This window comes from Ictidomys tridecemlineatus, chromosome 6 (genome assembly GCF_052094955.1).
Source record: "Ictidomys tridecemlineatus isolate mIctTri1 chromosome 6, mIctTri1.hap1, whole genome shotgun sequence".
NCBI lineage: Eukaryota > Metazoa > Chordata > Mammalia > Rodentia > Sciuridae > Ictidomys > Ictidomys tridecemlineatus.
In genome coordinates this window covers 179,684,313-179,707,090 of record NC_135482.1, presented here as the reverse complement: position 1 = coordinate 179,707,090, position 22,778 = coordinate 179,684,313, and positions in this window count along the sequence as shown.

Genomic DNA, 22,778 nt, shown 5'->3' with positions numbered 1-22,778 from the left:
AACATTGATGTGGCTGTGTCCCTTAGTATGCTGTTTTTAAGTCCTTTGGGTATAGATGGAGGAGAGGGATAGCTGGGTCAAATGGTGGTTACATTTCCTATTTTCCAAGAAATCTCTATACTGCTTTCCATATTGGCTGTACCAATTTGCAGTCCCACCAGCAGTGTGTGGGTGTGCCTTTTTAAGTTCTATGGAAAAAAAATAAGTGAATGGGTCAAAGTAATAAGAATCCTAGGGGAGAGAAAAGGGATGGATATATGCATCTCTGAGGTGATGAGGCTTTATTGGAAACATGACAGAGACAGCTGTAATAAAAGCATCCCATAGGATATAGCAAGTACAAAGATCCTTATGTGAAAATGAGCTTGAAATCTTGAAAGATTCAAACCATAGAAAGAAGGCTAGTGAGCTGAAGCCTCATTAGTTAATAGAGCCTGTGAGTTTGCCAGAGACCAGATAAAGCAGAGCTATGTAGCTTATGAGAAAGAGTTGGAATTTTATTTCAAATACGAAGAAATGCCAATTGAGAGATTTTAAGTGTGAACTGGTATAATCTAGTTTATTTATGCACATGTATTTATGTTTATATTCTTTGTATCATCCTGACTACTGTTGGGAGAATTTAGAGAGATGTCCAAGAATAGAATCAGAACTGTTAGGAGACTTTGAAGCAAATAAGAACTCCTTGAAGAATCAGATGTCAGATTAGGTAGACATAAATATCTTAAAAAGTTCTTCCTGATTCAATAAGCATGGAGCCTGAACTGAAAATAGAAGCTGTGCAAAAAAAAAATATCTGTTCATAAATCCAGGAAGCCAAAGGTAAAATCTGACAGGCTGTGATAGTGTAATATTAAGAAAAGATGCCAGGTTTAGATGATCTCTAATAGTCTCTAGCTTAACTGACCATGCGCTCTCTTTTGGATACATTTTATAAGGTGCTTAAGTGTAAAAAAAAAAAAAGATTGGCGTTTCATTAAGGAAGATGATCACCAATAAAATGCCACTTTATTCAGGTGCATACTAAAATCTATTTAATTCTAAGTGTCTAATTAGTTTCTTATTTAAGTGTTGAGCAAGTCCAATATCAATTGGTATCAATCTCATAAAAACTTTCCAACCTGAGTTCCTACATTAAAATCTCAGTTATCCCCCACTATTAGTCCAGGATCTTTATCACTTCCTGCCCACCCCTTTATCATTCCCCTAGAACACTTTTACTGCGTAATTTTAGAATGGTTAAAATAATACATCAAGCTTTTGGACACTGCATGAGATTGGAAAGGAATATAAGATTAATACTGGCCAAAAGAACATTGATTGTGAAGAATGCCTGTGTGGAAAACATACTGCTTGTCTTTGAATACGGGCTCCACCAACTGGCTGGTTACTTAGACAATTCCTTAATTTTTTGTGTACTTCACTTTTCTCAAATGGAAATTGGAACTACAAATAATAGTTTCATCCTAATGTCATTTTGAGATATGACGCCAGTCCAAAAAAGTCTGCTTTCCAATGATATAGCTTTGAAAAGACTGGATGGATTTTGCAACCATACTTAAAGCAAAAAGAGCTAATGTTCTCCAAGATTATTCCATAAGCAAAAATGAGTAGAGCATTTGGTACACATGATGTAACGTACATCCTCTTAAAGCATGACTTGGGCCAACTGGCAATTATTTATTCCATTCTCACTTAACTACTTCCAGAAATTCAGGATCCTTCAAAATAGATAAAAAGGCAAGTTCAAAGAAAAGGAGACCAATCTATCTGGAGTTAAAAAGGCTTTCATTGTTGGGGATTAATATGAACCAGAGTGGGCATATTTGCTACTAAAAGACCTGATGGTATTGTACCTCAAGATTTGTGGACAAATAACTACTGGTCCAGTGGGGTGAACTTATACTTTTTGCAAAGATATGTAATTGAGAAAGTGCCTTTTGGTCTTCTAGGGACATCAAGCCTGAAAAGAGTGGCAAAAATCCAGGTCTTCAAACATTATTAACCTGGTATTGTTTTGAACTGGCTAGAGAGCAATATTTAATCTTTAATCCAATTCCAAGTTTCATGATCCTTATAGAGAAGCTTAGAGAGAGAAGAATCCATCCTTAGCTCTCACTTGCCTAAAGCCTCTACCTCCAGATGTGAAGGTCAATGTTGAGAGATGAGAGTAGGTACCTTTTCTTCAAATTGGTTTTTCTTATACATAGTATTAGGGTTCATTTGGCAAATATTGCATGAAATAAATTTGGTTTCAATCCCCATTTCTCTCCTCCCTTTCCTCTGCCCTCCCTGCCCACCCTCCCACTGTTCTCTCCTCTCTCCTCTACTGAGCTTGATTTCATTCCTTTATTTATCTATTTTTGATTGGTATTTTCTACATAAACAGGTGAGATTCTTTTTGGTATATTTATATGTGTGTATAACATGCTATTGTTTAATTCATTCCATACATTTTAATTCATCCCCTTTCCATCTTTCTTCCCTTCTTCTCATTCTCCTCCTTCTATTCTACTGATCTACATTTACTTTTATGATATCCAACATCCTTCCCTAACACCTTCTTTCTCTTATTTTGCTCTAACTTCCACATATGAGAAAAATCATTTGACCCTAGATTTTCTGAAAATGCCTTATTTCACTTGGCATGATATATTCTCTATTTCCATCCATCTACCAGCAAATGCCATAATTTCATCCTTAATGGCTAAGTAAAACTCCACTATATATATTTATACATCACATTTTTTAATCCATTCATCTATTGATGGCCTCTGGGCTGATCCCATAATTTGGCTTTTGTGAATTGTGCTGCTATAAACACTGAAGTGGCTCTATCAGTATAGTATGCTGATTTTAATTTTTTTTGGATAAGTACCAAGGAATGGGATAGCTGGACTATACAGTGGTTCCATTCTTTGAGGAGTCTCCTCACTATTTTCCGTAGTGATTATACTCATTTAGAGTCCCACCAGCAATGTATGAAGTGTATCTTTTTCCAAAAATCTTCTCCAGAATTTATTATCATTTCTGTCTTGAAAGTTGACATTCTGTCTGACTGGGGTGAGATGAAATCTATTGGAGTTTTCATTTTCCTGATAACTAAAGATATTTAGCATTTTTTCATATATTTGTTAACCATTTGTATTTCCACTTCAGAGGAATTTCTATTTACTTCTTTGACCCATTTATTAATTGTGGATTATTTGTTTTCTTGGCATTAGGTGTTTTGAGTTCTTTATGCACTCTGGCTATCCTCTGTCAGACAAGTGGCAGACAAAGATTTTTTTTTTCCCATTCTGTTGGTTCTCTTTACACTCTTACTTGTTTTATTTGATGTACAGAAGCTTTTTAGTTTGATGGTACCCCACTTATCGATTCTTGGTTTTATTTCTTCAAATTTAGGGTTTGTTTGTTGGTTTGTTTGTTTTATTTTTTAAGAAGTCAGAGCCTGTACCTATATGATGGAGCATAGACCCTGTGTTTTTTTTTTTTTCTACCAAGTGCATGGTTTGTGGTCTAATTCCTAAGTCTTTGCTACATTTTGATATGACTTTTGTGCAGGGTGAAAAATATACCTACACTCATCCATCTACAAATGGATGAGTGTAGGTATATTTACCTGTACTTTTTCCTATAAGCGGATGATGGAAGAGAGTTATGAAAATATAATTCACAGGGTCTTCTTCCTCCATGAAATAGAAAAATATTACATAGAACATAACAGACCCTGATTTTCTGTGACAGGATTGTATGTTTATTTACTCATCCAGGTATGACTGGGGAGTCATGTCAATAGTACAAGAACTTTTAGATGGTGCTGGTACATCCAGATCTTGGGGTCTTTTCATCCATGTTTAGTAACTCTGTTGATAAGGATGGCCACAACAAAATGCCACAGACTGTGTGGCTTGAACCACATAAATTTATTTTCTCACTATTCTGGAAACTGAAAGTCCAAAGTCAAGCTGTCGTCAGGTTAGGCTTCTAACATTTCTCATCCTAGTTTGGAGTCCCCCTTTTCTTCTGTGTCCTCAGGTGATCTTTTCTCTGTGATGTGCACTCCCTGGGTTCTAATTCATTTCTTATGGGGACATTTATCATGGTAGATTATGGCTGCACCCTTATGACCTCATTAAATCTAAATTACTATTTAAAGTTCTTATGTCCAAATATAGTTCCATTGTGAAGTATCGGGAGTTAAGGCCTCCACATGTAAATTGCAGAGGGAACAATTCAGTTCATCATAAGATCTAAATCATATGTAATTTTTATGTGATACACCATCTTTGCAAGGAACAAAATGGTACGGATCCCAGTGAGGCCCTAGTACATACAACAAACATACTTATGAATAAAAACCTAGGAAAAATGTTTTGTTGTTGTTGTTGTTTTTAATGGTAGAAGGACAGTAACCTGTGTCTGTAATGCCTTCTTTTGTCTTCCTCTAAGAGTCATGGTAGCCTAGAGTTCAGCCTACTTGAAACATATAAGAGGAGTGTTCTCCGGGAGCTTCTCCTAGATTGATTAATTAGGGGAAAAACAATGTACTCAGCAAATCTTGGCTGTACTTCTTAACTCTTTCTTGGCTCCCACTTTTCCACTGGAATTTTGGTGTTGGCATCTCTGGCTTCATTCCAAAAGTATTAAAGCATGTGTCTGACCAACTTGAATAATGATTCATAGGTACTATATATTCATGATATATATAAGAAATGAAATATCAAAGCTAAATGAAAATAGGAGTAATTATCACATTTTGCTGGCTGCTATGAGTGTGCTAGGAAACAAACAGCTTACAAAGTCATAATCCTAACAGCATTTATTGATTACTTTGTGTAAATCATATTATTATATCTTTATAGGTACTATCTTACCAACAGCACATCCTTGTTTTATGATGAGAAAATTATATGAGAGATATTTTAAAACTTGCACAAAATTCAAGCAGTGTGGTTAAGAGTCACCATGCACTATTTGTGTCTTCTCCCTATTTATTAAGGAAGACATATTTATATTAGTCCAATAATTCTCTTTTAGTCAAAGTATTAATTAGATAAAATAGATTAACAAAAAGACATAATGAAAAAAATTTGCCCGGAATACCTGAAAATGTTTAGTACTAGGTTTTCCTGGGATTGAAATTCTTAAAATACAAATACATATTCAAGGAAAAACCATAACACTTGGCATTCTGAATACCTAGGATGAAATATATTTTGAAAGAGGCAAAAATTGTTGAAGACGTTAAACCAAAGAAACACCAAGGAAATATACCTATAAAGTGTAAAGAACATCAGTGCATTTGTAGTTCCCCCCGGACCTCTTTTGTTCTATGGTTATTACTTTAATCTAAACCACCTTCTTCCCCAGCACACTTGTAATGTCAATCGATATGGCTTCTCCTGCTACCAAAATCTCAGTAAAACTCATCTCACACTTCCGGTATTTTTTCCCTCTTCTAGAAATAGGAATAGCAATAGTAACATAGACTAATTTCTACTAAATAAATGATCAGCATTTCTTTACAATTACAGTTTTCCATTTCTGGTGAAGAGATGAAAACAAACTAAATGTCAACATAGTAAATGAATATGTGCATACTCGTGCATATATGCTCATAATCTCAAATGCAGAGCAAAACCCCTGAGTTACACTCTCGCATCTCTTCTTGGGTTGAATTAATGACAATAGTAATTATGCTATGTTGGGAAGGATACGGCACATGAGAGTAACCAGATTCTGTTAAAAAGCATCAAAAACTACTATCCTGCAGATATTCATGCTATTCCTATAGTAATAAAATAAAACTATTTTAAAATAATTTTAACATTGAAAACATTAAAAAGGTCATTTGGTTAAATTTTATTTCTTTAGTTTTTTTTTTTCCTTCAGAAAACTCATCTAGATGAAAACAACCACATATTCAAGAGCAAAAAATAAGTCCAATACTAGGACTAAAAAGAAAGCCCTCAGGAGCCATGGGTGGATGCATCAGCTAGACATTATTTTGGAACTGGAAAACACTTTGAGGTCTTCTAAGCATCCCTCCTTCAGTACTGATTTCTTGTTTTTATTTTTATTGTGGACTCTTATCCACTGATCCAGGGTGAAAATGATCCCAGGCAACTCCCTTGTCATACACAGAGTGAACCGGTATTAACACCACTGGACCCTGATGCTATAAGATCTTTTTAGAAATCCTAAGTCTAGTTACTTTGAGCCATCTTTTCCTACACTGAGTATCATCTCACATGCCATGCTCTTGTCTGCATCATGACTCATATGTACAATGGATCACTAGTTTAGGATTGCTGAGGTCTTTCTCATTCCACATCCCTCCTCCAGTCTTCTTAGGATTCGGGTGTGTCGTTAATTTGTTCATGAAACTGTTTAGTGTTTGTGAATAATGTATTTAGCAGAGCCAGGGTCCACAAAGTCTATTGGATACAACCAAATAAGAAAATTACTGTCATAAATTATGACTATTTTCGGTTTTTCCACAACTTTTCTCTCCTTCCTACCTGAGAAGAGCTATATTAAAATGCTACCATATTTTCTGCTAAATCAATTATGCAATATGTTCTATGTAACATGGTATATATGCACTAAGATCTCTATAATTTTCTTATCTATGGGCTTTCATTTTTATTTTCCTTTACTATAAAGGACCTTTCATGAGAGAGATGAATTGTAATTTGTGTCAAGACCTGATATTTCACCCTTCTTGCAGGCTACCAAGTTAACTTACCAAAGTTTTGTGGACTCTAGCAGAAGACACAAAACTCTTGAAGCGAAGACAAAAGACTCTAATGTGCAGCCTGGCAGTCAGCTTGGTCTTCGTGCTTATGTCTGGTTCACTTGCACCTCAGGTTCTATGTGGGCTATGGGGATTGGTCCAGATGGAAGCTTTGTAGACAGCTGTTGTATTTCAGGTTTAGGAAACTCAAATGTTTTATTAAGCCTCCACATATATTTTTGGATCATGATAACTTGACTGAATAAAGAATACAGCATTATTATTGTTCAGTGTTTATTAGAAAAAATTTCTAGTAAAGCAATTTATGAGACAGGTTTAATCTTGATTTTTTCTTGTGCATAAGTTGTATTGCATGAAAATGTTAAGGTTTTTTGTTTACATTAGTCATTAAGAAGTTTAAACAAACATGACTAGACTTTTCTTTCGTTACTTTAATCTGACCTGGGAATTGGTGAGTCTGTACAATATGCTGATTTGATTTGCAGGTTCTGATAAATAATTTGTTTATCTTAATAATTCCTTTTCTGGTATACATTCATTTCCATTGTAAATCTGTTCATTTATTCCTCTAGAACACTTACTGTTTCCATTTTAATTTTCCTAGATTTATTCGGTAATCTTAACTTTCTCTCATGGCTTTCATTTTATTACTGTAGGATATGAGGTTTTTTTGCATTTTTATGTATTTATGTGTGTATGCAATATGTATAAACATACATATATTTATGCACATGTGTACATATGTATATTTATATAGAAATTGCAAAAGAAGCATGTATACACCAAATCTAGCTTGCTACTTGTTTTTGTAAATAAAGTTTTATTAGAACATAGATATTTATTTATATGTCTGCTTTTGAAAGCAGGCATCCCCGATGCGGGGCAAGTGCTCCACCACGGAGCTACACCCCCGTTCTCATAATTGAATATTAATAAAGATAATGTTCTTCTTTCATTCTGAATGGAAACTTTTAGATGAAGTTATATATTTAAGCTCCACAATGACTTCTTTTTGTACTAATATTTATTTATTTATGGTATGTTTTTGAGTGTTTTATTTGAGATTTTGAGCTTTGAGTTTTAATACTGTCTTTCCTTATTTCTCTATTTCTTTTTTTTTCTTTCATCTGCTCTCTTCTCTATAGGTGAATCTTATCTTTCTTCTGATTTTCAAAACTGAAGGTCTACACAAAAGATCCTTTATCTTTGTGGGAACCTGGAAAGTACAAACACGAAGGGTCTGACCCTGAAGCTGTGAATTACAAGGCATGCTGTCAGCCCTCTGCTGAGGCCTCTGGTGACAAACTTGCTACTCTCCAAAATCCCTATATTCACAGTGTCAAAGGAGAAAATACTCTAAACACCAGCTCAGCCACCATTTGTCCATTTTTTTTCTTTTAACAAATGTTAGCATGGAGGAATATTTACACATTTCTTAACTTCAGTGTGGGCAGCAAAGGTCAAACTTCCTAGAATACTGTGTTATCAATCCCATTTCCAGCACATTAATGAGAATATTCTTCACAGTTTTATCCAGGCTTGGCTGCACGCAACTCCCTGCAGATCACAGCATATATCTTATGATTGCAGGGAAGTGTTTAAAAGTCAGAATTAGAAGAGAAAGGATTTGAATTTAGGACTTTATATTCTAGAATTCCTATGCATATCTTAAAAGCTCTTAAGTATTTTGTTCCAATTTAATCCTTACCATATTATCTAAAAAAAAATTAAGACTTATATACCATATGTAGAGAGGTAGAGGCTAGAAAATCTAGCATATTCCCTATACATTACTGAGAATAAAACTAACTCGACCCTTAAACACTTATTTTCCCCTGTGTAACTTCTGATCAACAGAGACCATTTGATCCTTTTTCTTCTGTAAAAGCGCCAGATCCTGTTTCAGAGAGAGATTTTTTTTGTTGTTGTTCTTTTTGTTCCTATAGTAGAACTTGTTTAAATGACACACTAATTAATGTATGTTTTATCATGTGTAAGAATTATGTAGGGAATATATCCAGACATAAAGAATTCAATATGCCAAAATGTAAATAATTTACTTCATTGATCTAAAGGCTTAATTAACAGAATCAGTTGACAAGCTTTACTGCTCTATAGAACATAATTTATTTTCATTTATTCTATCTCTAAATAACTTTTACCCAGGGAGAAGAACTTATGAGTAGTTCATCTTCTACCTTGATAAGAGAATACTTACAGTGCAAGAAATATCACAGTTCTCTTTAAGACAACCTCCCTTGCTCTTCACCAGGCACAATATGCATCTCATTCCGGAGTTTCAGACTTTCATACCCTAATAACTGATGTATCAAAATGTAAGCCCCAAACGCTACAACAATGCTGCCTTTATATGAATTAGATCCATTTTAGGACTAAATACCTAAAGCTGCAGAGGAAGAGAAAGATCCCATGTAATAGATTTGTCATTTTTATGCTCTAGTTCAAAGCTATATGATTTTCTCTATCACCATCAATTATCTTTCATAAGCTGTCAAACATGTTCTCTTTACTTCTTATACAGCCAGAAAATAGAAATAAGAAATGTGATTTTTAAAGGTAGATAAGTTATCAAAGCAGAAATGCCTTTGAATTAGATCATTCTTCCATAACATAATGAAATTGAAATTCCCAGTGGAGTTTCATAAGTAGTGTGTAGCTATACTTACTTGGGGAATGTCAAACACTAGGTATCAGCAATGCTTTTTTCTAGTCCACTCTTTATACCACAGCAATAGCATTAACTGAGTAGGGCAGCTTAGGCAGTGTCTCCTAACAGTCACCAAAGATCTTTTGTCTAGGTGAGTACCTCTAGTGGTCATTCTTTCACATTTGTCAAAATTCATTATTTTCCAAGACATAATTCAAAACAGGGGCTGCATTAAGATTTTAGAGTTACGAGCAGTAGCTAAACTTGACATTCTTTTTGTATGTATCCAAAGCATCAACTTCTTGGAAAGTGATTCCAGACAGAGTGATTTTACAGAATGTAGCAAAGGGATACAGAGGACTCTTTAACCTTGATGAATAGGAAACACATTTCCCAATGCAGAAAGAATCAAGCTGAGAATGATTTTGGTCTATTATGCATGTCACATATTGTTCCCAAAATGATTTAAGATATCTTACAAGGATGCATAAAATGGGAGGGTAAGAGTGACATTTCAGAAAAAAAGAAAAAAATGTAGGAACAAAGCAGAATAAAAAAAAAAAGTCATAATAACCTACAAGTCTACCGTGGATAAACCACAGAAATACATCTGACTGATAAAAAAAGCTTGTAAGTTATAAAATTTACACTATCTATGAGATACAAACAAAATGATCGCTAAAGAGAAAATATACTCTAGTTCACATTGAAATCAGACAGCAATTTCTCTTGAGGGCCCTTAACAAAAAGACATTGAGATGCAAAGGATTCAGGTATACTCAGAGTGTCCCACTCTGCTCTTAAGAGATGAGAGTTCCTTTTGTTACAGTATCTGGAGTGTTTTGAGATACAGCACTACATTGTGTGGTCCACCCCCTTTAAAAAAAATAATCCAGATTCTCTTCACAGGAAAATAACCATTGGAAAAAATGTAGATCTGTAATTGAAATAGAGGTATTGCTAAACTTACTTTTGAAATTAACATGTTATATTTAAAAAGCAAGAGTCATCTGTTACAATAAAGGTGGATGATATTAAATTCCACAACCATTTCTTTCTTCTCTTTTTTTTCCTGTTAGAAATTCACTTTCAAAATCAACAACTTCTTGCTACTCCTTGGTGCCAAGTCTGTAATTCTGCTTCCTAACACCTAGGCTCCTCCTCCTCATCCATCAAGCATTCACTACCTCCACCATTCAGTTTTTCCTACCTCTCACATACATCATTCTTCCAGCTGCCCCTTACACCTACTGTTGCTATTAACCTCATTCCTCCTTAATCCAGTCTCCTTTCCACTTCCACTCTGTGTTTTTCTAAATTGTAAATAAGTCTATGACAATCCTATGTTCAGCAGATTTCGCTTGCTCTAGTTGCTATTTATTTGACTCTATATGTGGCCTGGTCTTTCCCTTTCAGATGTATTTGAAGCATGAGCTCCAACCAGTTAAACACTTCACTAATTTTCAGTCCTCCCAAGCCATGTGCATTTCCCTAAATTTAATATTTTTGTTCTATCTCCCTTTTGCGTATCTCATTGATTTTGTTCTAAATGTGCTTCTTTCAGTACAAATGCCACCTGTCCTAGAATTACTTTCCTGGCACCAATAACATGGGTTGGCTTACACGGAGGGAAGCTCTCTTAGTCCTCTATGTTTCTCTCTATTTTAACCTTATCACTAGGAAAGCATCTTTGCTTGTGTGTGTCTTGCATATTCAGAACTTTCTAGAAACAGCCATTATGCCTGTTATTGCTCTCATTCAATTTATAGATCTACTAGTATTAGCTGAAACAAATAACTATGATTCACATAGTTCATCTCACTGATCAGTCTGGGTTTTATGGCTTAACACAAATATGTGTATTTACGACTCATATCAATTGTGTTAGGTAAGTAGTAACGTACTATATAGTTTATAAATTAAAATAAATCTAATGACTGAGAGGTTAATCACCTTCTCAAAGGCTATTAAAATAGTGGTTCTACTACAAAATTCTGAAAGAAAAGACTAAACAACTTTGCTATTTAAAGTTTTTAAAATTTCTCTATAAAATACCATTTTCTGTCCTAAAAATGCACTAAAATTGGAAAGAAGAATATTTTAAAAGAAAAAGAGTAGAAATCTTAGTTAACAAAGTACCTATGCAGAACCATACAAACAAGATGAAATAAAAAGCACAAATATGGAAAAGGCAAATATCAATCGGATAATTAAAATTGTATCAGTAATATGTGGCTAAGTTTTATTTAATGCAGGCACTTTGCATGGTACTAGTAGAACACTATAAAATGACCTTGCAACCTGAAACCATGCAAATTAATCATAATAAGTGGGGAAAATTATAATTATACTACAACATTTAATTTTTTGTGTGAAAATATAAAAAACTCTTATTATAAGTTATGAATATGTAAGAAATAAAATTATGAAAATTAACATTTATTTAGTACATGGTAATTTTAGAAATATTTAGAAGCAAGTTATTTTAATTCTTTATAAAAAAAATCAGTAATTCAGATATTTTCCCTTCTACTTCACCTTTGTTTAATTTAGGAAAGAGAATGCACAGCTTTTCTATGCTTTCTTAAACATTCATTATCCTTTGTAAGAGTGGAACAGCTCTTAACTTTTTTGGGGGAGGTACCAGGGATTGAATTTAGGGGCACACAACCACTGAGTCACATCCCCAGCCCTATTTTGTATTTTATTTAGACACGGGGAACTCCCTGAGTTGCTTAACTCCTTGCTTTTACTGAGGCTGGCCTTGAACTCAACATCCTCCTGTCTTAGCCTCCTGAGCTGCTGGGATTATAGGGCTTCCCACTGTGCAGGACTAGCTCTTAACATTTTATCCTTTGTACTATCAATGTTGTGGGATCCCCTGAGATTTCCTTAAAACAAAGTTGTTGTTAGTTTGTTGGTTTGTTTTGCCAGTGATACTTCCTCTATGACACCTCCATGCTTTTTTTGTTACAACCAGTTTTTCCTCATACATGTTATTACCTATCTTCTCATGCATATTAATGGCTAATTCTTATTCTAGTGCTATTTCTTTTCATTTATTTGTTCCACCTTCATCTTTGTTGTCCCATTGATTCTTTCACTTATCTAGTTTTATAAACTGCTCTGTAAGACATGGAGTAGACCCAACAAAATCTGTGTCATGACCAAACACAGTCTTTGAAGGAAGTGACATGAATCAAATTGATTTGTGTACTAAAAAGTTAGCAGTTCAGTTTGTACTTAAATACAGCAGTTCATCTAACACTAAAATTTGAATTTGATTTTGAGGGACTGATGGTATTTACTTAAACGTGGTAGAATGGAATGTCTTCCCATCAGAACCATGCAAAACGAGGAGTCTCATGCCTACTATGTATATGCCACACTTTGTGCTTTCCATCTACTAATACTGCTCAGAACCATAGTAACCAGGTGCTATTATCATCTTCTTTCAACTTATGATGAAACTTCAGCACAGAGATGTGAAATAATTAATCCAAAGGCACATAATTACCTGTAATTATAGTTCAAAACCAGATCTTTGTATTGGATTCTGTGCACTTAGCCCCCGCCTTATTACCTGTGGGATTCTAAAGAGATTAAACAATATAGCTAATGTACTGGGTATATAATGTTTTATGTTCTTTGTGATTTTTCATTAGAGTAATGTTATTAAAGACTCTGTGAAGAGATGAGTTGTTTTAAGACTTCATTATTTGACAATAATAGACACAGATGAATAAAGCATGGTGTCCTCTTTTCAGAATTGGATAATATTATACTAAACACTCTAGAAAGAGTGTAAAGATGCAACTAAGATTTTAATTTAACACCACTCAGCCCAACTTGTTTGATATGAAACACTTCTACTTGTATATAAACATACAAACTAAGTTGTCTTGGTTTTTTTTTGGGGGGGGGGTTGTTTAATTTAAGGCGTTGTGAGAGACTATGTTGATAACAAAGATATGGATACTCCCTGAATTTCTGATGAGACTGATAACACTTTTCTCAAACAAACAAACAAAAAAATGCATATGTAGTCAACATTTAGCATATATTTTAAATGAATTCCTTGACTGCCTGAAGCATGTAAACAGAATTCTTATCACATTAAAGGCCTAGGTCTCTGTTTCTCAACAGATCAAAAGTTTGCTTTTTTCTTCTTCTTTGCTTCTTAGTGAGTCTAGGCCAACATATAATGGTGCTACCAGGTGGACAAGAGGCTGCAGTACTTGCCAAGGTAGAGCAGGGTGAGTCTACACCAGCCCTCAAGACTTTTTTTGCAAGAGACTTTATTTACACAACAGTTTGAAAAACAGTATTTTAAACAGTCTTACTTTTCTCATTTCTCATTATATCCTGTATTTGATTGCCTATTTCCGTTCTACTAATGAATTCATGTGTTTACCATCTTTGTATTTGTGTATTTAAGAGAATATGTGACTCATTTGTCTTGGGTGCCAGATATGTAGCAATGATTCTTCATGCATTGGCTCTATTTCCAAGATACTTGCAAACTGACAAGAGAATAGGGAAAGTAAACAAGTGAAAAAAATCAAGTAAATACTTTATTTAATATTAATGTGCATGATCATAAAAATAAACTGTAAAATAAGGTATGACAGCTGAGCATGGTGGCACACTCCTGTAATCCCAGCAGACCAGGAAGCTGAAGCAAGAGGATTGCAAGTTCAAAGCCAGCCTCAGCAACTTAGTAGGCCCTAAGCAACTTATCAAGACCCTGTCTCTAAATTAAATTCAAAAAAGGGCAAAGAATGTGTCTCAGTGGTTAATTGCCTCTGGGTTCAATCCAGGTACCAAAAAAAAAAAAAGTATTACACAATAATTAATTAGAATGAAAGCCTACCATTTTGGGGAAAAATCTGCAAAGATGTACTATTTAGTTAAGCTCTTCTGGGATATGTAGAGAAATATGCCAGGCAGAGAAAACAAGTTGTCTATAGAAAGATTCTCAAGAAAAATGACTCTTAGGTGGACAAAGTCAGCCTGTTAGTGCATCCTGAAAAAACTGCACATGATGGAATTAATTTAAAATAATTTAAAAAATTTTAAAACCTATAGCAAGATCCTTAGGGATTCTGAAACAGGAATAGCTAAATAACAAAACTTAGTAAGTGGCTTATGGGATAAAGTTTCAGAGTTAGGACACACGAAACCTTTGAAAGGAAGTAGTTGATTAATAATAAGCTTATGTTTTATATACGTCATTCTTATTCCTTATGAATATTTTTAAAGAGTTGTTGGTGGTTCATTAGTGATATCACTAGAAAAGTGTGTTTGCAGTTCAAATGAGAAATAAAGTAAAGGGAGGTCTGCAATAAAGTGAAGGGAGCTACGGGGTGTGGATAGCTTAGAGATTGATTTTTAGGCCACTTATTGAATTTACATCTGGAGAAAGAAAAAGCTTAGTTCAAGTTTACTGACAAGGTATATTGACTTTAAATGTTTTTTTGTGCACACTCACTGAAATAACGTCCATCAAAGTTTCATAGTGCATTTTTTTTTTCAGGGAAGCTTTATGTGAAAGTTTCAAGAAATTTTAATAATATATCGGGTGCCTATAAACTTTGCTGAAATCCTTTCTAGGATTCTAGAAAAAATATTTCATGCTGTGCATTTTTTTTTCATTTAATCAACTTTGCTCTTGAGTTTTAAATATTGCATGCAATGTTCTATTTGGAAGTAATTCTTCTGTGATTTCAGAGTACATTTCTTACTTTTGAAAGCAAAATGCATTTCTAAGTTTCAAGTAACTCATGCATTATTATTCTGTTATAACTTTTTAACAGATTTGTTTTACATGGCATCTCATTTTTTATCCATTATTTCTTCTTACCTAAAAGTCTTCCATGTTTCAGTAGTATATATTTGAATATGATATTTAGACACATTTTAATATCTCAAAATAGTAAAAATGCTATTAACAATTTTCACCAATATATGTCAGGACAAGACACAAAACTTATCTTCATTGTCTATAATCTCAGTCAGTGGCTTAGACCAGAAATATTCTCCTAATAATTCAATTCAGTAAATCTGACTGGGAGAGTCTACACTGACAGGCATTGTACTCGGTGCTGTGAGAGCTGCTTCCTTGTGCCTAGCAGTCACTGCCAGTCTTTCAAATCAAATCTACATCATTAATGTAATAATGACCCTCATTTTATATCTTGATAGTGTGTTGGTAGTCGACAGGTAGATTGACCTCATGAGATTTTTGTTTTTCAAATGTCATCTGTCATGCTCCTGCTGGCGCCTATGAGTTGCAGTGATTTTTCTTGACTCATACCAGTTGCTAAGTAACATGGAAAAGTACAGCTGCAGCTTCTCTTCCTTCAGACTGCTGCTCCTAAATATGAATAAAACCATAGACATTCTATTTTTGTGTTCAGAACTCACCATTTTCAAAGCTTCTGTGTCAGATTCTCAGAAGTATAATGTTGAAGGCAGTCAAATTACAAGCCAAATAGTACTTCTAAAAAAATATTTGCTTCCTTTCTTTTTTTCTTCAAAAGAAATCAGATGATTTTATTTTCTACCTCTGAGATTCAGTGAGGATACTATCATGGGAAAATTGAACTAAGAACCAAGCAACCTTATTGCTTGATCCTAGGCCAATTATGAGTTTCTCAGTAATAATTTTTGTTTCTTAATCTGTAACATATGAAATGGCTCAACTTGGTGATTGTTCTTCCTCTTTCAGTGAGGTAATTTTATGAAATCATTGTGTATATCACTAAACTACCTAATGGCACTATTTCTAAGTTTATTTTATTATTATTTGTGTTTCATCTGTACTTGGATTACAAGGAATATAGACCAAAGATGCTTAAAAGAGAATTCTACTTCTAGACACTTTATAGTTCCTTGCACTCTCTATGGATAAGTAAAAATATTCATATAATGATCTTGTGAAGTAATGACCCTTTGACAATATTCTATGTCATTTCCCTCTTCGACTTCCCCATTAAGTCTCTGCCTCAGTTCAGCTCACAGCTTGGGAATGAAGCAAGCTTGTCTGTTACCTTGCTTCTGTCTCTCTGCATTCCAGGTTCCGAATAGCTTTTAGTAAGACCTCTCTTGGTAAGAAGAGTTCCTGTAGAGAACATTGAATTTTTCAAATAGGAAATGTGTCCTTGTCCATCATATCTATGAGTGTTAATCTGTCTTCTTCCCTAAACCGTGACCTCCTGCAGCGAGTACTTTGTGTATTTCACTTTTACATTTCCACAACCTAGCACAGTTCCTGACATCGTACAGCTATTACATATTTCCTTTTAACCAGTGAAAGTCAGATGCTTCAGGAAATCTCATACATCTTTAGGTTAATGCAGACAGAGTTAACAGAATAAGATTGCATGGGAGATACTCTCTAGGCTACGTATCCTCAGAAACAATGTAAAAATCAACATTTTATATTTCTATAGGGTCTATCTTCTCTCTTATTATTATAAGTGAATACAAAACTTTTATTTTATTTATTTATATATGATGCTGAAGATCAAACCCAGTGCCTCACATGTGCTAGGTTAGCATTTTACTGCTGAGCCACAACCCCAGCCCACCAACAGCCTAATTTCTGTCTTAAATTCAATCAATGTCATTTTGGAGTAGGGGAATAAAAGAGAAATAACATAAATATTGTATAAGATAAAATGAATAAAGACAGACTTCTCTGTATCAGTATACCAAATAGGCCTAGTTCTTTTAATTACAACCAAAACGTGAGGACTTAAGTAAATTTTCTCCTAATTACTTGCTTGCTATGCAAACATACTGTTATTTTGACTGGTAAAAAACACACTTAATGTCATGGGGAGCCACTTCATAAAACAAAAAAGAGCTTTATTTACCTGGCCAGGGACTATCACCCATAGAGACTGATGCTCTGTGGGAGAACAGCAGTTTCCTGGCCTGTGTCTTGGGAATTTAAGGAGAAAACCAAAGCTCAGGGGTTTTTCTCAGCGTCATGCAAGCAAGCAAGTTACAGAAGCAAAAAAAAAAAAGCAGTTAGCTTACCGCATCTTGGGTCCCAACAAGTGAGACATCTGTATCTTGAGTTTCAGCTGAGCGGGGACTATAATCTATTTCAAAGTCATGTAGACCCATAAATGTACTCAAACCCAGGATGTAGCTCACCACGACCACCATCACATCCTGAGTTGGGTACATTCTGTGGGATACAAAGTGCAGAACAACATTTTTTTTTCTTTTAATAAGAAGACAGCTTTAATTTCTGTTTTTCAGAAATGGATCATGCAGTTCCCTCTTCACAGGAGCAGTAACAGAAAAACTAAGATGGGTCTAGAACATCTAAGGGGGAGTCCCTATGGCCACACTTTTTGTTCATATAGTTACAGTGATTCCATTCCTACTATCCCAGTACTAGTAACTTATTTGATTATTTGTGGTTATTTCATTTACTCATCATTTTACTACTGATATCTATAAGCTTTATGTCTACATGATCAAGCTAATACAATTGTTCACAACTATATTGATTTAACCTTGTCTATATCTATATTAACCTATCAGCCTATATTTATCTATAACTATACTGGCATACTTGTTTGGTCCATGGAGGTGACTGAGGAATAAAGCACCAAGCAGACTCAGTGAGGGAAAAAACAACAATCAGGCACTGATGAACCACCTGTCAATCATCGGGGTGTCCTGGATCCTGGATCTTAGCCAACCCCCCCCCAACCCTAGAGGGACAAGCTACACTAAAACCTGTTTTCCTGGGCTGGGGATGTGGCTCAAGGTAGCTCGCTCGCCTGATATGCCTGCGGCCCGGGTTTGATCCTCAGCACCACATACAAACAAAGATGTTGTGTCTGCTGAAAAAAAAAAACAAAACAAAACAAAAACAAAACCCTGTTTTCCTGTCCCAAGCCTTCCCTTCCTGCCCTAAGCCCAATAAAAATTCCAATCCGATGGAGCCCCACACACTTCTCAGAACCTTTTCTTACCTGCTCCATTGGTCTGAAGGTTCCACCATGAGCGAAACCTCAATAAAGCCTCTTTCAGTGACCTTTTTAAATCTGTCTCCATTTGGTCACCACTACCTGACTTTACAATACTGACTTATCACCTTTCACTGTTCCATATTTTGTTCCTGTGGCTTAAATACTATATATTACAGTTACATGATTTTATTGCTATTATTTAGGCTTACTCCTGATGAACTTATCTATGAACTTAGGTCTTACTGTTGATTATCTATGTTATCTTACCTTATTCCTATAATCTATAACCTATATCTATGACTTATTGATTATATTGATCGGTTCACACCACAACAATATGAGATAATGTTTTTCTATATTCAATAAAAAAGTTATTTGCAGGAAGACACCTCCAAAGTGTATTTTCTTACAGTATTAATTATTGTCTCCTATAAGGCATTGATTATTTTAAAATACAACTCATCTATACTAGTTTTAGAGATATGAAAATGTTATTATTTTTCCATTTCATAGTTTAAAGACAATTCACTATTTTTCTAAAGGTAAGCAAAAAACCATAAAAGAATGTATGTTAAATTTGTTTTAAAACACAGTTGTTTCCTATCATGATTTTAAGCTCTGGTTTTAGAGGAATTTATTTTATACTGTGAAGATTTGGATGAATTGAAAGGAAAAAAAAGAAAAGAAAAGAAAAATGGAGAAAAGGAAGGAGGGAGAGAGAAAAAGAGAAACCTAGATAAAGACAAGCAAAAGACAAATATGATACTTTCTATTTTGCTTGTAGTTTTGTGCTCAAAATGTGTATGAAGTGAACTACACGTATTATCTTGGACACATCACTCAAGTTAAAGCTCTTTCTTAATTCAGGAGATAGACATAATTAATATACTGGAAAGTTATAGCTCAGTTTTTTCATCAGTGTGCTTTTTACTTGTATTCTAGTTGCATTTTCAGTTGTATCTCCAAGAGCAGTTTTGTACAGCCTGATTTGACTTGTACCTGTGTTTTAGGTGACACATAGGCTAAGGAATGACTAGTTAGGATGGCCTTGATTGAGACAGCTCAGTGTTGTCTCAAATGATGCATCTTCCTTAAGAAAACTGTTTTCATGATAAATGTAGAAGGGTAAGAGAGCAGGTGGGAAGTAGCAGCAAGGACTTTTTCATCTCTGTGTCAAATTTGCTAATACAGTCTCTGACATATGATGATCCTACTTATGGTTTTTGGATTTTTACGATGATGTGACAGCATTAGGCATTCAGTGGAAACCATGCATCAAATTTTGAGTTTGTGTCTTTTTTCAGGCTAGCAATATGTAATGCAATATTCTCTTATAATTCTGGGTAGAGGGGCAGTAGAGCTGCCCCTCTCAGCTATAGGATCCCACAGTAAAGACTATTGCTCTAGAGTGTACAGTGCTGCTAAGAAATGATGTTCAGTAGGTTAGGTATTTTAAATGTATTTTAGAATTTTAGTTGAATTTATAGGAAGTAATTCCATTTTAAGTAAAAAACAAAAACAAAAAAACATAAGCTTTCTTTTCCCCAAATTGTAGTCAAAACAATGGTGGACTAAAAATTGATTATATTTTAGGCTACTGGTCCTTGTGATGTAATCTACCACATCTCTTCAGGATATGGAGAGAGGGTCATTTCCATTAAAGATGGAGTCTTAACAGAGTTTGGGAGATTAACAGTTTTTATTTATTAGAATATACCAATATTTCTGTCTCAGTTCACTGGCTTCTTCTTCTTCTTTTTTTTAAATCCCCTGAATTTTGCATAAGAGGTCTGGAAATGTTTTGAGTTCAATGTTTATTTTATTTCAATCATCTATAGATATATTAAAAAATACAAGTTTATTTTTCAGAAATCTTGTCCTGCTAATAGAAGATATGATCCACTCATTCAAATAGAATCAGTAGCTCTTTTTTCCCCCCTCGATGGAATTTTAGGAATTTAAAACTTAGGAAATGGAAACCAATGGAGAAATGCAAACACTCTTGCCACACAAGATTCCAACCAAATCTATGCTCTAAGATACTAGATCAAATTCTACCACTGTTTCTAGCAGCCCAAGGCTCTGTCTCTGAAATGACCCTGCTTCTCTCACTCCTTAAATTTCTTCTTGAAACTGAAAACTGCCAAAAGAATTTACTGTTTGTTCCAGTAAAAATCTAATGAGAGGCCCCTGACCTTGCTTTTTCTTCAAGCTTTTGGTTTGGAAGACTTGCAATTATAAATCTTTATCTGTCCCTTTGAGATGCATATAAATCTTCTCCCACCTAGAGAGGTCATTGTGGAGGACTTGGGAGTCATTCCTTTGAAATGTAACCACTCAGAGGAAGGGCAGAAGCCCAACTTCAATAAGCACTGGGTAGCAAGCAAAGATGACCTAATCACATTCTTTAGTGTCCTTCTGTACTTTCCCATTAACATGCCTCAGTGTTTTAAAGACTCCCTCTTTTGTCTTAAGTGCTTCTAAAAATTTGTAATAATTTCTTCTGTGTACTCCCTTATTCTCTGCATGTTCCTTATCATACTCATGGGACCTGAAACTTAAAATTTTTACCTTTGAGGATATTGATTAGATTTAGTTTTATCCCAAAGAATTGTCTGAATTTCCAAAGTAATTCCTAATACATTTGTTTGTTTCACATTCTGGATTTCATATGGAAGAAATTTTTGTATCTCTTGATTATTCTTACTTGCCCATTGTTATGTAGGACACTAGAAAATGACTGGAAGATATTTGTTTCTACTGAACCACATTTATTAGAATTGTTTCCAGTAGTATGTGTATGTTTTTGCATAATCTTAAATAAATTTTGTTTAAGATTAACTAATCTAATAATAATTGCTATGAATTTTAACTTAGCTTAAAAGGATAATGTTTTTACTGAGTTTATTTCAATAACTATATCCAAATGTGGTGTCAATTTCAATATATTTGCCTCAGATTCACTGTTCTTTGCAAACAAAATTTAACATTAGCTTTTTAGTTAAAAAGGTACACTAGAATTATTATACTTTGTCCCTTTTGATATATTTAACCTCTTAGCGTAATTTTAGTCAATTGGTTTTTAAAAATCTTAAAATCCCATTATATTTTTCATAGGATTAAACATTCAATATATATCTTTTGGATTAAGTATCTTTTTTTCCTGCTAAATTACTTTAAAATGACAGATGACTTATAGTAGCAAGTTATTCCCTTGATTAAATATTCTTTAAAAATCTTATACTAATTTTCAAAGATAATGGATAAGTACACATAGGTAATTCTCTTCAATGTCATCTATACTATAGTTCTTTGTTCCTCCCCTGAAATTAATAGTTTTCAAAGATATTTGGAATGGCACTTCTACCTAAACACTAGAAATTTAGTTAGATACTTTATATTTAATCACAGATTTTGTTATATATTGACAAATGAGAAAACAGATTTTTAACTGAAAAAATTATTTTAAATATTTATAAATGTTTTAAAACTCATTCTTCTAAACTCTTCTTCTTTCTTTTCCTATCCACTTATTCTTCTTGTGCTTCATCTATAACCACACATATCAATACTTGCCTATGTTTTGTCAGAAACATAACATCATAACATAGCCAAGGAAAATGTCTTTGACTTTTTATTCATTTAGAAAATAAAGAAACTGGACAAAGTAAACTCCTATAATTCTTCAGGTTAAGAAAAATGCATTTATAATTTATGAGAAATGATCCAGGTTAAAGTTATAATTCTAACCTTATGTATCTGACATCCATTTCAAAATTAATATGGCAAGAATCCAGTTATAGATTTTCACCTTTAGAGCTGCAACCCTAACTTACTAAATGGTTCTAAAATGTGCCCATCTTTCTGACCAAAACCCACAAGGTCTTTCTCTTTCAAACCCTTCATTTCAATCATTAGCAAAAATTGTTGAAGGCAAATCACAAAATAATTCCCTAAGCCCACCAATTCTTTTTTTTTTTTTTTTTTTTAAAGAGAGAGGCAAGGGAGAGGGAGAGGGAGGGAGGGAGAGGGAGAGGGAGGGAGGGAGGGAGAGAGAGAGGGAGAGAGAGAGAGAGAGAGAGAGAGAGAGAGAGAGAGAGAGAGAATTTATTTATTTATTTTTTCAGTTTTTCAGCGGACACAACATCTTTGTTTGTATGTGGTGCTGAGGATGGAACCCGGGCCGCACGCATGCCAGGCGAGTGCGCTACCGCTTGAGCCACATCCCCAGCCCAGCCCACCAATTCTTGCCACATGATTATTCTTGCCTTTTTCAGTTTCTTGCAGAAATATTATGAAAGTTCCTCTTATTTTCTCTACTCTCATTATTGGCCATTTGCAGTCTAATTTTTCA